Source organism: Protopterus annectens, chromosome 1.part0, assembly GCF_019279795.1.
Source record: "Protopterus annectens isolate FY-2018-M chromosome 1.part0, PAN1.0, whole genome shotgun sequence".
In the NCBI taxonomy this organism is placed as follows: Eukaryota; Metazoa; Chordata; order Ceratodontiformes; family Protopteridae; genus Protopterus; species Protopterus annectens.
The window spans coordinates 1,664,881,557-1,664,896,477 of record NC_056725.1 but is presented as its reverse complement, the minus strand read 5'-3'; the positions used below and the strand labels follow the sequence as shown (position 1 = coordinate 1,664,896,477).

Below are 14,921 nucleotides of genomic sequence, written 5' to 3'. Positions count from 1 at the left end.
TGTTACATTGCCTCAAAATGCCCAGATTCACCAGTTGGACTGGAGAGTACACCTGAAACTGCCCTTTGAACATGCCTAGAAAGGTACAGTAAACTGTTTTACTGAATGGCTGGTAAGGTCGAATAGAGAGCCTTGTCCTTCTGTAGTGCTAGGGTTTATAAGTGCTTGCTATGAATTTTGAACAAGTGCTGGGCTGAGAAATGAATGGCTTGAGTCCTTAAGTTGAAAGTTTGTCTACTTCCAAGGGAAAAATTGTAGAGGAGACTTTGTGGAGCCGGGAATAGTTATACCCTAGATAACCGGCGCGCAAAACCGGGCAAGTGTGGTTTTTATAGCAGGGAATGAGAGATAAATTAGCCCAAAATGGCCAATAAACTACTACTTGCTGACCTAAAACCACTCCTCCAAGGACAAGATAGGCTGCTCAAAGCTCCCCTCTCTGACAGGTGAGCAGAGAAACTTCCTTCTATCCAAGTAAGGTATGGACAAACACAGAGATCTGTAACACAGCCCTGAATTCAGCACTAACCTGAAAACTGGACTATACTAGCCTAGAAAGGCAGGAAACAAGTATGTATGTATGTATGTATGTATGTATATATATATATATATATATATATATATATTTTTTTTTTTTCCAGAAAATAAAGCAGATACAATAAAAAAAAACCACATTAAATGCACATAAAAGATGCTTATTGCTATATATCTCAGTTCAGAGTTGTAGTCAATGCCCATAGTAATAAAGTAGGAAGAAACACAAATACAGTAAAAGCAGGTGAATAAAGTGCAATGTTTTATATGTGTGTGTATATATATATATATATATATATATATATATATATATATCTATCAAACAATAGAAAATGAACAATCTGATTTAAACAAGTTACCCAATTAACCAGAAAAAAAACTCAAAACTGAGCCCTGTTCCAGCAGTCTTCAATCAGACAAGTTCTAAGTGCACACTCCCACTACTGGGGTGCAGGGGAACCTTCTCCAAAAAAGATGGCCTGGATCAGTGCTCAAGTTATACAAACAAAGCTAGATTCAGCAGGCCTGAATCTGGTTCTATGCTACAGCAACAAGTCGCACCAATTTCAGAAAGAAACAGTTCGAATAAGCAGGCATAATAAGCCTGTGACCAGAAATTCCCAGCTTAGAAGGGCAGAATCCAGCCTCTCCTCCCACAAGAGCGCAGACCACAAACCTTCTTAATGTAGAATAACTGGCCTGAAGCCCAAGTGCTTAAACCAGAAATAATACACTCTTAAAATAGCAGACACTGAGCTTTCAATCAGCAATTCCCAGCTTAGAAGGATGTAAGCTACCTGTCCTGCCACAACAGAGCAGACCACAAACCTTCTTAATGTAAAACAACTGGTATGAAGCCCAAGTGCTTAAACCAAAAGACTTAGAATAACAGTTACAATTTAATCAGGCTACTACCAAGCAGCAATAAGTGCAGCAAAATAAATAAAACTGAGTACTTTTAAGAAGAGGCAAAAGCAAAATAAAGAAGGAGGAAACGCAAATACAGTAAAAGCAGATTTATATAAATATAAAAGTAAAAAAAAATTAAAGTAATTAAACTGTATTAACAACTTAAAATTAACAAACATTACAAAAATTCTAATGATATTGATTTATTGGATGTACAAAAGGTCCATCAGAGTGGGATCCAATGATGCCTTGTATGCCAGGCACAGACTGCATCTCAACAGTCTGTAGGAAACCAAGTACAGAGATAAGGCTTTGAGGCGATCTGCATAGGATATGTTGTTTACACCCTGTATACTATTTTTGAGAAACCTCTGTGGACATTCCAGTTGTTGCATGTGCCTGGTCAGGTACATACCAAACAAGGCATTATACTTAATGATGGGTCTGATGATGACAAATACAGAACATGATCTCCTTGGACTTTGATGCCATACTCTAGTTTATAAACTGAGCAATATAAAATGATTTTCTTGATATCTTAGACAATGTTGGTCAAAAGCCAAGTTACTATCCACCTACATCCCAAATTCTGACTACTGGGCCCACTCTTAAGGGTGTTTTATTAATGAGGTAGTTTCCCAGGGTGGGAAACCTCCCAAAGTGTACTATTATACATTTCTTGGCACTGAGTTTTTAGCCATGACTTTAGCACCAGTCATTTGTGTTACTTTTTCCTGTAGGATGTTAGTGTCTTGGGAGATTCTATGATTGCTCCTAGTTTGCAGTCATCTACAAACGTGGTCAGCCAAAGGCTTTTGACATTGGCTTTGACTTCCAAAAAGTAAATAACAAACAAGAGAGGGCCCAGCACAAAGCCCTGAGGGACTCCACTAGTGACCAGCCTCTTTGTGGAGGTAGGTGGTCTCCTCTATCCCAACTTCCTGTGTCCTATCTAACAGCCAGATAGCTATACAATGTCTGAGCTGGTTATTGTATCAAATGCCTTAGCCAGGTCAAAGTAGGCAGTATGCACAGTTTTGGCCTCATCCATTGCCTTGGTGACCTTTTTAAAGAAGTCCACTAGGCTTAGTAGGCATGATCTGCCTTTGACAAAGCCAAAACTGGGTTGAATTCAGTGTCCAAAGGTTTCCTGTGTCATTATTAATCATATTGTATCATTGTTGAACATGCTCCATCTTAGCAAAACCAAATCTACTCGAGCTACACGCTCTAGGGATATAAACCTCAACACAACAATGAATAGAACATGCTGGAGGGATAGATTCCCTTCGCAGAGACTTCCCTTACTATGGAACAGGGTCCCAATCTACATAAGACAGAGCATCTCACTATCACTCTTCAAGAGGAACCTTGATGAGTGGATGGGTAACAGAAAGTTCACACCGGGGATCACACCAACAGCACTACTAGATAGGGGCCAAGGGTACTAGCTGCTAGTACAAGGGTCTAGGGAACTACTAAAGGGGTGGTGAATACCGCACAACGTGGCTGGGCTAATATATGCCTTCGGACAGATAGCCCAGTACCAACCTATGAACCTATATCCATAATTCCCATGGCTTTGCATATGAGACTAATTAGACTTATGGATCTGTAGTTCTCAGGATCCATTGATGGTTTACCCTTTTACAGGGGGATGACCATTGCAGTCCTCCATTCACATGGCACAAAGCCTGTCTGGAGGCTATGGTTAAATAGTGACTCTAGAGGACCAGATAGATCATGCTTCTGGCTGTTTAGGACACATCATGGGATATTATCAGGGTCTATAGATGCAGTGTTGTTAGCCTTAGGAAGCACATTTAATACCTGCTTCCTGTTGATAGCTGGGGGTTATGTTTGATGGTATTACTTAGGGGGGAGGGAGGGCAAAACTGGTGCTGATTTTGTCAGCCAACAGATTTGCTATATCTTCTGGCTCTGTGTACATGACTCAGTTAAGAATTACTTCTGTGTACTGTCGTGTACTGACTGCCTTTGAGGTTCTGGACATAGCTAAACAAAACTTTGTGGTTGTCCTTGTCTTGGGAGACTCTTTACCTGGCCCCTGACAGGCAACTAATTTTAATTTTCTCCTGGTTCAGCTTGATGAGTGGGCATACATATGTCTCACAATGTAATCTCCTATAATTATAGACCCATCAGCCTTACTAACCTGATCTGCAAGGCCATGGAACGGATTATCATGGACCTCATTAGCAGTGACATTGGCAACCTCCAAACACTCGAACCCACACAGTTTGGCTTTGTCAAGGGGAGGTCATGTCTGTTAAATCTGGTCAACTTCTTTGAGACAGTCACCAAAGCCATGGACAAGGGGAAGACTGTGCACACCGCCTATCTTGACCTGGCCAAAACCTTCAACACTATTCCCCAGTTGGGCATAATAGATAAACTCTCAACTAGGCATCAATCCATATGTTATCAGATGGGTAACAAACTGGCTCACTAATAGAACCAACTTAATCAAAATAGGCGACACCATCTCAGGCAGTAGTCCAGGAACGAGCGGCATACCCCAGGGATCGGTCTTGGGGCCTCTGTTATTCTGGATATACTTCTCTGAGGTGCAGGGCAAAACCAGTGGGCTATGGTTGACCAAGTTTACAGATGACTGTAAGCTGGGCACAGTCATCAGTTCCCTAAGTGATGCGGACATTCTCCAAGACGGTCTCACCCAAACAAATGACTGGTACCAGAAACATGGCCTCAAGCTGAATGCCAAAAAATGCATTATCATCCCATTTGGGGAGAGTCACGTCCTCACATATTATCACATTAATAACAACATCCTAAGCACGCAATCAGTCGTGAGGGATTTGGGCACCCAGGTTGATAGCAACCTGACTTTTGACCACCATGTTGCTTCCGTTGTATGGAAAGCTTTCTACATGGCACACCTCATAAGTAAGGGTATCTCATCCAGGGTCAAGGAGGTCATAACATCCCTGTATTCTTCCCTTATAAGGCCAATTACTGAGTACAATGCCCCCTTCAACATGTACCTCGCAAAGCACATGCAGTAGCTGGACAGACCACAGAGGTTCCTCATCAGAAGAATCCAGGGCCTCAAATATCTACCCTACACAGACAGGCTAAAAGCTCTGTCCCTCTACTCATTTTCATACAGACTACTCAGAGGTGACCTCTGTTTGGCATACAAAACAACCTCAAACCCTGCCTTGATGGGACTGTGCATATCTGAAAGTCAAGCTCCACTTGAGTAACCCACACACAACCTCAACCTGGTCTGTGACATCAACAGGACCTGTTGGCAGGACAGATTTGTGTCCCACAGACTCTCCCATCTGTGGAATGGACTCCCTCTCCCCGTCAAACACAGTACCTCTTTATCCCTTTTCAAGCACAACCAGGAAAACTGGATGGGAAACAGAAAATACACCCATGGGATTTCACCTGTGTCCCTGCTGGACAGGGGCTTTGGGTGCTGACTTGTCTAAACATGGGCTAAACTCTTGGCTAGGCTTATAAGGGCCTCAGGGCCAATAGCCTAGTACCTTCATATGATCCTTTGATTGGAATATTGAATAATGTGCTGGCTTGCCTTATGAGCTTTGTAGATGAGGATTCATGACGTATGGCTGTATGTGTGCTGTTAGTCATTGTTTCGGTAAGAGTACTTTTGAGTTTATTGAAAATAATTGATCAGGTTGACTATCTGGGAGGTCCTGGCGGTTTAGGATGATTAACAGCACTAAAAAAAAAAAGTCTGTGTAACAGGTGAATATTATGTGTGGTGTGTGCGTTACTAACAACCTGACTCTTACTTGAATGGCTGTATGCTAGAGTCTTGCTTCCAGTGACATTGTATAATTACATCTCCTATACTGCATTGATTTCCTCTTAGGATTATTAGTTGATTGTCACTGAACTTGGGACAGTTTTTAACATCGTCTCACAATGCCCATATCCTCCAGACTGGTGACAGAGAAATTGGGAAATTGCTTATTCATGATGACAGGTTCTTCCAGATGAACTACAAGGGTGTGGTACAAGAAGGATTAATAGCGGTCTGGCTTGGGTGTTTATATCTAAACCACTCTTAAGTATATGCAGTAAGCCTTCTATAAGGCATACATAAGGACAATGTTTTGTGGGGAAAAAAACGTATGTTTACAGCAAAACAATTAGTGCATCAACAAAACAATGTATCGATTTGGGCATTGTACGACACTAAACTACATAATAATGCCATCATTCACTGCTGCACTGGCACCAAAAACACATCATTTTTTAAAAATGGACCTTCAAAAAACAACTGCTAAAAAGAGAAGACACAAGCTTGTGCAAACTTCCAGAGGTCTCTTTCTTTCAACACACACTGTTATAATACTACATAATCTATATTACCATGTATAATCCGTATGAGACATTGAATAAATCTTTTAACCAATTTTTTTTCTTCTGTCTTTATAGTTTAAAACATACAGATGCTACACGCTCTAATAAATAATCTAGAACGTATTTAAGTGTGAAAATTAATCCATTTTATGAACACATTTCAGCACTTCACGGTATGAACTTCTCTATACAGCCCTAATACCTCACAAACAGGCATACAATAGTCACATAACCATAACAGACTGCCACGTTAATGGCTACATAACCCAAATTCTTGTCAAGAATTAAACTTGCAGCCCCTCTTTATTTAGAACTGGGACACACACTGCCCACACCCAAGCCAGGTATATTCCTAGTTCTCTCTATAAGTGCTACGGATATCACTCCTACACTCACACCTTCTCCACTATACCTGCGCTTGCCTTAGATTTTTCAATATTTAGATATTAGAAGGCTTTAAAGACATAAACACCAGGTTTTTACGCAACGAAATTCTAAGTATTAACATGCAAGCAATATTCTTGATTATTAGGCGTTGTCCCAATTACTAAAATAAACGCTTGAAAGTTATAACTCTAGCAGCTATCGTACTGTTCTATTTCCAAAAAAGAAAAACAAATGCTACTTTGTGAAATACGGTTAAAAAATAGAGAAGATTAACTAGACGTACTCCCAAATACAAACTACCTGGACCCCTTACACTTATTGGAATACTTCCGGATGACAGTACATAAAAGATGGCGACGTGCACGACGTGTTATTGGAGTCCTGCGTAATCCAGGGTTCTTTTAGATTGTATTTTCTATTTCCGTGGTTAAAAGGTACGTTGGTATAATGAGTGAGTGTCACTTTTAATATAGTTGGGTGGGTACTAGTGTAATGCTAACGAACGTTAGTGGGTAGTTAGTTAAATAGTGTAGCGAAAACACTACCAAGAGTCAAAATACTTATAGCATTACGTTGCTTCCCAAGGAAGATGATCTTTTAGGCCTTTTGTAGTATTTGTGTAGTAGGAGTTTGGGAGGGGGCTGCCTTCTGCTAAAAGGTTATAGGTCTTCTAGACTTCACGGGGGCATTTGGGTGATTGAAGAGTTGGATTTGTATTTTAAATGTTGCTCTGTGTTTTTACTGGCGCTTGTGTAATAATGATTTACTGCTGAACCTGTGTTATGTTTGTTGTAAACTTTTCTTATTTTCAAAGTGGTGATGATGATGGTGCGAACTAATTGCCCTGCAGTAGAGTCTAGGACTGAAGTATGGACACTACTAACTGTGGGCTTGCAAAGCAGACGGAAGATGATGAGTGGTTGATATTGCACTACTTGAAGTTACCGATTTATAGTATTAAATAATTAGAGCAAGTGTATATCCACTTGTCAATTACTTGGTATTAGGGTTGCAACCTTTTCAAATGCCCAAAGTGGGACATTTTTGGCACAAACGTCAGATTTTACAGTCCAAAACATACCCATGGCCAATACAAAGGACATGACTACACTTTTTGTTTTTCCTAAATAAAAGCTTATTCTTGAAGCATTTTAGTTGCTTATTCTGTTTCTTATACCATTTAGGTGTTTCAGGTACAGCATAACTGTTTTGTGCAACTATTACATAAAATATACAAAATCACTTTGTCCTAAAATTTAAGGACATTTGCTATTTTTGTAATTTTTTTTGCAGGACACAACTGCCCAAAGTGGGACTGTCCCTCGCAAAGTGGGACAGGTGGTAACCCTACTTGGTATCATTTTATGGGGGGGGTGATTCCACCAACAGTCTATTGCAAAACGAGAGCAAGATTTGTATAGATCCAAGTCAAACTTTTGGTTCAGTTGTGTTGCTGCTGCTCTGTTTAATGATGTGGCAGTTATTTGCGTATCATGTTTAATACCATGCAAATTACACTGTTGTCATTTTGTGTGTCAGGTTTATTATTCTTGTGGAATGTAGTGCGGTTGCTCCATTATCTATAGCAGTTCCTGAGAGCACATGAGAAGTTATGATTGCTTAACTTTTCCCCACATACTGAAATTTAGACTGCTTTGTGCCTACAGTGTCGATGTTGTGCCTACAGTGTCGATGTTGTTTATCAGTTTGCTTCATTAGAGTGTTTTAATGAAATAATCTGGGGAGTTTGGGTGATTGTGATGATGAAGTGCTAGGCATTGTCTGGTATTTAAACAGCATAAAGTTGAATGTATACTTGTTTACGTGCAGAAATCCAAAATCTGGACAAAGGATCTAGAAGGAAGATGCATCTGTCCAGAAAAAATGTATTTAGTTAATTAGCATGAAGTTTGCATACCTTATAGCATAACTTTTTTTCATAGATTCATATAGGCTCATAGGAGGTTAATAGGCTAATGGCCCTAAGAGCCTTTACAAGTCTAGCTATGTTAATCCCAAGTATCCCCATTTGCTCTTCTTTGGGTAGTTTGCATAATGAATTTATGAAAGAGTGGGTTTGCAATCAACATCAGCTACCCCTGTTCATGAGTGACATGGGTGAATTTGCAATCTCCCATGCAAGGTTGCGTATGAAGAGGGTCACTGAGAAGCTCTTTTTTTACGTGAAGAGAGAGTCTATTCCAGAGAAGCATCAGTCTCTGGGAGACCTATGTGTCTCTTCAGCATGATCTGTTAATGTCACAAGCTAGGTTGAGATCCCTAAAGTGAGTGACTCTTGAGCTGTTTCACTTGCAGATGGGCAGCATTTCTACTAGGGCAGGGTTTGAGATTGCCCTATAGGCTTGGCACAAGTCACCCACCTCTCAGAAGCCTATAAGATGTAGAGTAATGTGACAGGGCTTTCAGCCTGTCCATGTAGGTCATGGTTTGGAGTCCCTGTATTTTCTTAGTGAGAAATCTGTTAGGTCTCTCCAGCTGCTGCGGGTGTCTTGTGAGGCACATGGGGAAAGGGTGCATTATACCCTTATTAGTGGTTTGGTGAGTGTCTAGTACAGTGGAATTACAAACTCAATTGACCTACATGTTATGCCCTTGCTTGCGAGGTGTGCTACATAAGCTTTCCTTACCACTGTGGAAACTTGGTGGTTAAAGTTCAGATTGCAGTTAGCCTGTGTTCCCAAGTCTTGCAGCACTGGTTTGGAACTCGGGGGGGGGGGGGTGCTGTCAATATTGTAATTTGTAGGGAATTATTTTTTGCCAATGGGAATAATGCATTTTTTTGCATTTAGTTTTAGATCATGGCTTTGGCACCAGTCATGTGTTTGTGTTAGCTCTTCTTCTAATATGTTAACATTGTTGGGTGACTCAATGATTGCTCCCAGTTTGCAATCATCAGGGAACTTGGGAGCCAAAGGCCGTCTACTTTGGCCTGGACTTCTGAGAAATAGATGCCAAACAGTAAGGGGCCCAGCATAGAATCCTGTGGTTCTCCACTGGTGACAGATCTACTGGTGGAGTCGCCAGTTTTGACCGTGTGTGCTGCGTTGGTGAACCAATTGGCTACCCATCTAGTAATGTAAGGTTTAATACCTATTGGCAACCCATCTAGTAATGTAAGGTTTAATACCTGTCTGGAAGAATTTCGCAATGATGCCAGAGTGGGGAATTGTGTCAAAAGCCTTGGCAAGCCCTGTACACAGTCTTACCTTTGTCCATGGTTTTGGTGACATTCTCAAAGAAGTCTACCAGGTTTAATAGGCATGATCTACCCTTAACGACACTGGGTTGGGTCCAGTGTTTGGAGGTTGCCTGTGTCCTTGTTGATAAGGTCCATGATAATTCTTTCCATTCCCTTGCAGATGAGGCTGGTTAGACTTGTGGGTCAGTAGTTCCCAGGGCCAGGCCAGTTGGGGGGGGGGGCCCTTTCTGCAAGGTGATTACTGTTGCTGTTATCAATTCTGCAGGAACATAGCCAGTTCTCATGCTGTGATTAAAGAGAATGCCATGTGGATCTTCTAGGTCTTGTTTCAGATTATTTTAGTAAACCACCTGGGATATTATCTGGTCCCATTGAGGCCATGTTTTTGGTTCTTGGCAAGAGTAGGTATGACCTGTTTTCTAGAGATACTAGGCAGAGGACTGGTATCGGGTAGGTATGCTTTGAGATATAGTAGGTGGGAATAGGGAGTGAAGTTTGCGCTGAATCTGTCAGCTAGCAGGTTGGTGATGTCTTCCAGTGTAGTATGAGTGATCCCATCTACAACCAGTTTGGCACATAGCTAGGCATTCACTTTTAGACTTTGGACGTAGTTGAGGAATGCCTTATGATTTTCCTTGGCTAGGGATGCAATTTTTAGTTTTATAATTTGCTTTAGAAGACTTTGTAAGATTTCCGATTTTTCTTGTATAGGCTTGGGAGGAAACTCTTCTACAGAGTGATATCCCTCTTGCTTTTGGAAAACATTTTCTTCCTCTTATTATATAATCTGCTTATACTTTAAGTCCACCACAGTGGCTTGTTTTTACAGGAAGACCTGGTCAGGTACAGCAGAGTTTATGCAGTTGCTTAAGTATTTGTACAGCGTATTTGCATAGGGTATTTGCATACACTTCTTCATAGTGATCATTTGTGTCTGCAATTGTGGGTGGTATGAAACTTTTTGTACCATCATTTAGTATGCTGTGTTAGCTTTGGTGAAGTTCTTTAGTTTTTGTTCCTGTAAGAGTATCCATCCAGTAGTTGGTTCAAACGAGACTGATTTGTTGTCTGACCTAATGAGGGAGGGCATCGTGCATGGGGAAGTACAGTGACTCCCCCCCATGTTGGTGAGTACCATGTCCAGAACATTAGAGCCCCTAGTGGGGGTGCAGACTGTCTGTTCCAGAGCATTTCTGTTAACTAACAGCCTCTGGGCAAGTGTGTATTTGCTCATGTGCCCCCCCCAGTCTATAGAAGGATAGATGAAATCACCCATGACTAAGGTGTTGGGCTGTATGGCGAGGGATATCAGTAAATTGAGGTAGGCAGTGTGCTTATCCTGGTTCATGGTGGGGGATCTACAGCTAACAATGATGTGGTATGGTACTTTCCCAATAGGTAATTGGACGTGAAGTAGTTTGAGTCATGCTGTTTGACCAGTCTGTGTGTTTGGTTTTAATGAAGGTGAATACACCTCCATCTTTGGTTCATTCACACTCATTTTGAGGTCTGAACGTGGAAGGTGTTGTAGTCTTGCACAGTCGGTGTGCTCTGAGTGGCCTTAAATCAAGTCTCAGTAACTGCACAGATGTCAGCATCCTCCAAGGTGAGGAGTGGTTCTAGGGAGTGCAGTTTTGTGTTTAAAACTCCTAGCGTAAGCAGCACAATCCTGGGTTTGTCTCTGTTAGATTTTTGTTATGTTGGAAACATTTGTTGTATTGACATTGCCTAAAAAAGCACTATGAGGTAGGCAAGGGCCTTTGCCAGTATCTGAAAGCCAAGGGGGGACAGGTGCAGACCATCTCTAGCAAAGCAACGAGGTCGATCTACCATATACTCCGAGGCTGACTGTATTGGATCCCCCTGGACTGACACCAGAAGCTGATCCAATTGTTTGTCAGTCATTTTTTTGTTTATATTGTGGCATCATCCTGGGAGAGGGTAGGATACTGTTTAGGTCTAGGAACATACCTGTCTGGGATACACACAGTTCATGTAAAGTCATTCACTCCAAACATGGGCAATGACAGAGTCATAACGGTACTTGTTAAATGACTGAGTGCATGTGTGGTTTGTCGGATCCTGGCACCTCTTAGGCAGCTGACTGTGACCTTCTCCCTGTCCAGTTTGGTGAGGGGAACATTTGCGTATCTCGCTGTGAAGTCGCCTATTACCAAGACATAGGGGCTTATTTGTTGAGACACTGATATGTGTGTTGTGTAGTGGTTTCTTTTATGCTTGGTGTGTGGATGGTGTGCGTTTGGGCGATCTGTGTTCTTTTGGTAGGCTTTTAGTGAGTACCTACGTGTATGTGGGTTTACATGTGACCTTATTTTGTGTGAGAGGTGAAGTGTCTGTGCTGACAACCTGTTTGATGTCTGATTTGTTTTTACGTGAGAGAATTGACTCTTAATTGCACAGTGTATTTGCATCTCTCATATAGGGTGTTAGTTTGCTTTAGGAGTAAATGGTTGTCAGTATACATGAAGCAATTGCTACATTGTCTCAAGATGCCCATATCAATCAAGCTGGCAGGAGAAATGATGGGGAACTGCCCATCCATTGTGGCAAGATCTTTCTGAATGTGTTTTTTAGGAAGGAAGTGGGCTAGCTGGACTTGGTCATAAACAGCAAAAATGAAGCAGCAGCTCAGTTAAATAGTTAACAAAAGTGCAGTGCTGGCTTAAATATACCTTTTTTTTTTTTTTTTTTTTTTAGCGGATGCCTTGGATTTCATTGTACATGCACTCCAGATCGCTAGCTAAAGTTGCCAAACATTGAGCAGCTCTGGTAGACAGAGCAAACCTGCACAAACTCAAGGCTTATGTACAGGAAATTTAAACATTTTTAACACAACTACCAATGGGAAATCCTCAAGCTGAGCTTTTCTCCAACAGTCCCCAACTCGGATGGATCCAGAAGCTGAGCCAGTTGTTTGTCAGTCATTTTTTTGCACTTCTGTGCAAGGGTGCAGGGAGGCACTTTTGATGTAAGATGGCTGGTTTAAGAGCACAGTGATACCAAACAGTCTAGATTCAGCAGGTCTGAGTCAAGCCTGTGCTATGTAGGGTAAGGAGACACAATTTCTTGCTTTTGAAGGAGTAAGGGAGAGTCCCTTAAAGACTTTTTTATTAGTATACTATTAGATGATCTGCAGTAGTACCCCCTGCATAAACTGGCAGCTCTTGGAGCAGCTGTGAACAGTGAGAGACTATGGCGAGCGTTTCCTATAGATGGTTTTAAACTGGATCCCTGTGCTTATATGCAAGCATGGGGATTGTGTAAACGTTTGGCCTTTATACAAGTAGGATGAAAGACTAAAAAGTTAAACTTGTCGGGCCAGTCAGATAAAAATGGTAAGCTATCGAGTAGTAGTTCCCACTTTGGATGAGTTTAATTTAGCTCTCTGCTGAGTCTACTCCCACCAGAGTGCAAAGGAACCCTTCCAGTGTAAAACAAACTGGCTTTGAGCTCAACTGCAGTAACAGATTCTTTACAACAGAAGTAAGAATTCCTGCAGTATCTGGAATCCTCCTCCTACTTGGACTGTAGAGAAACCACCAATCAGAAGAACATGTACAAAAAAAAATTGAGTGACAAAATAATGTAAAATATAACAATATTTCACTGTAAAACAGTACAGCAGACCAATCATATTTTAGTAGGGTTACACTTTGCTTATTGAGGGAGGGGAGTTACTACTATAAACATGCACTAGTAAAAAGGTAATGGGTACAAAAATCCACATGCCCAAAAGTATAGTCCTAGTACCCATCACTGCATGTGTCTATCAAGGACTTGTAAATAGTATGGAGCACTCCAGATTCCCAGAAGTTCTTCGGGCATTAAAGTGTCGCTTTTAGCAGCAGTAGGCTTAAGCTTAGTATGAAGAAGATGCAGCTTGATAATGAGCAGAAGTTTTTTCTGGCACAATATTTCCGAGCTCCTCTTCGGATATCCACAAGTGGCTGTTAGGCTGTTGACCCAGAAGATCATTAGTAGCCCAGCCAAAATATCCCAGTTTATAGATTAGTCCTGTCATTGGGTACCTACATCTAGTTTTGATCCTGTTCCATGAGGGTTTGAAGGGCCTGAGGTGTATTTATGATTGCCCACCCATTTCATGAGAGTCAGAAAACTACTTTGCTATACATCCAAAGGAAGACCGAGCCATTTACACTAGAGTATGAATGTGTGTTACTAAGCCAGTTTGGTGGTTATTTTAAAGTGACCTGTTCCTTGTGACTGCAGGGGCTTTGTTTTCAAAAATCCATTAAAAGCAATTTTAAAAAGCAAATTAATTTTGAAAATGTACAGGATGGCTTATATTTTGAAATTAAAAATGTTTTTCCATACTTTTGATCTTGGAACCAAAATATGGTTAAGCAGTTTATTCCAAAGTAAGGTAGCCTTGTAGTAGAGGCTATTATTGGAAGCACATTTTGAAATATAGTGATGATTCTGTGTGGAAAGAACTTTTGAATCTTGAAACTGTGTCCTCTGAGTTTGCTGTCACAGTGGTAGCAATATGCTAATTGCAGAGATCACCACTGTTGTGTTTACAGGCTGGTGAAACTGCAGCTTGAGTTTCTGGGGATGTAGCCTTGGTGTAATCTGGGGCAGTACAGTGGATAGAGTTGTTGGCTCGCAGCAAGAGGTTCCCTGATTTTATTTTTGGCTGGGGTGTCTACTATGTTGAGTCTGCATGTCCTCCCTGTGTTCACGTGGGTTTCCTCCGGGTGCTCCGGTTTCCTCTCACACTCCAAAGACATGCAGTAGGTGGATTGGGCACTCTAAATTGGCCATAGGGGTGTGTGTGTGTGTGTGTGTCTGTGTGTAGTGTGGAAGAACTACGCCACCAGGTGGCTAGCCCTGCCACAGTAAACCTTGGCTCAAGATGATTGTCACTTTTCAAGTGACACACTGACCCCATGTGCAAAAAATGGGGGGGGGGGGTTGTGGGTGGATGGATGGATGGAATCTTGGTGTAATATTCATTCCATTTGTGAGGATATTGCATAATAACTGTCCTTGAAGGGAATGTTGTGTAAGTTAAAGCTGTTTCTCCCTTCTCAGTTCTATTGACTCTTTGTTCCATCCTTCTTGTCTCCCTGCCCTCTAAGCAATTCACCGCTGTGGGAGGGGATTAATTTTCCCAAGCAGTTGGATTTGCTTTGATTACCCATTGTGGATTTCAGCAGTGGAAAGCAAGACTGCTCAAGTAATCATCCCTTCTGGTCGCAATTATTCATGAGTAACCTGTTGATTTTTGGGCTGTCTGCTGAATGTGCGCGACATGCAAAGCTGGTTTCTTGTTGTCTTGTGTTTTTATAAACAACTGTGCATGTCATCTTTGTATAAATCACACGTTTGTGTGCGTGCAGGGAATGTTCTGGTTTTCACCATGACATGCTTGTATTAGCAAAAGTCTCTACCATTGCTCTAATGTAGGAGAGCAGACCATTGTATGCTTGTCCTTCATTTGTTG

The 14,921-nt window shown here is 41.4% G+C and overlaps 1 protein-coding gene across 1 annotated transcript in view; it reads left to right on the top strand.

Annotated features, from left to right (window-relative positions):
- The first annotated feature begins 6,532 nt into the window (after positions 1 to 6,532).
- JOSD1 (Josephin domain containing 1) overlaps positions 6,533 to 14,921 on the top strand; it is a 598,744-nt gene continuing 590,355 nt past the window's right edge. Inside the window, exon 1 of the mRNA XM_044068376.1 lies at positions 6,533 to 6,647. The gene's annotated coding sequence lies outside the window, so the exon portion shown is untranslated. The remainder of the gene's footprint in view (positions 6,648 to 14,921) is intronic.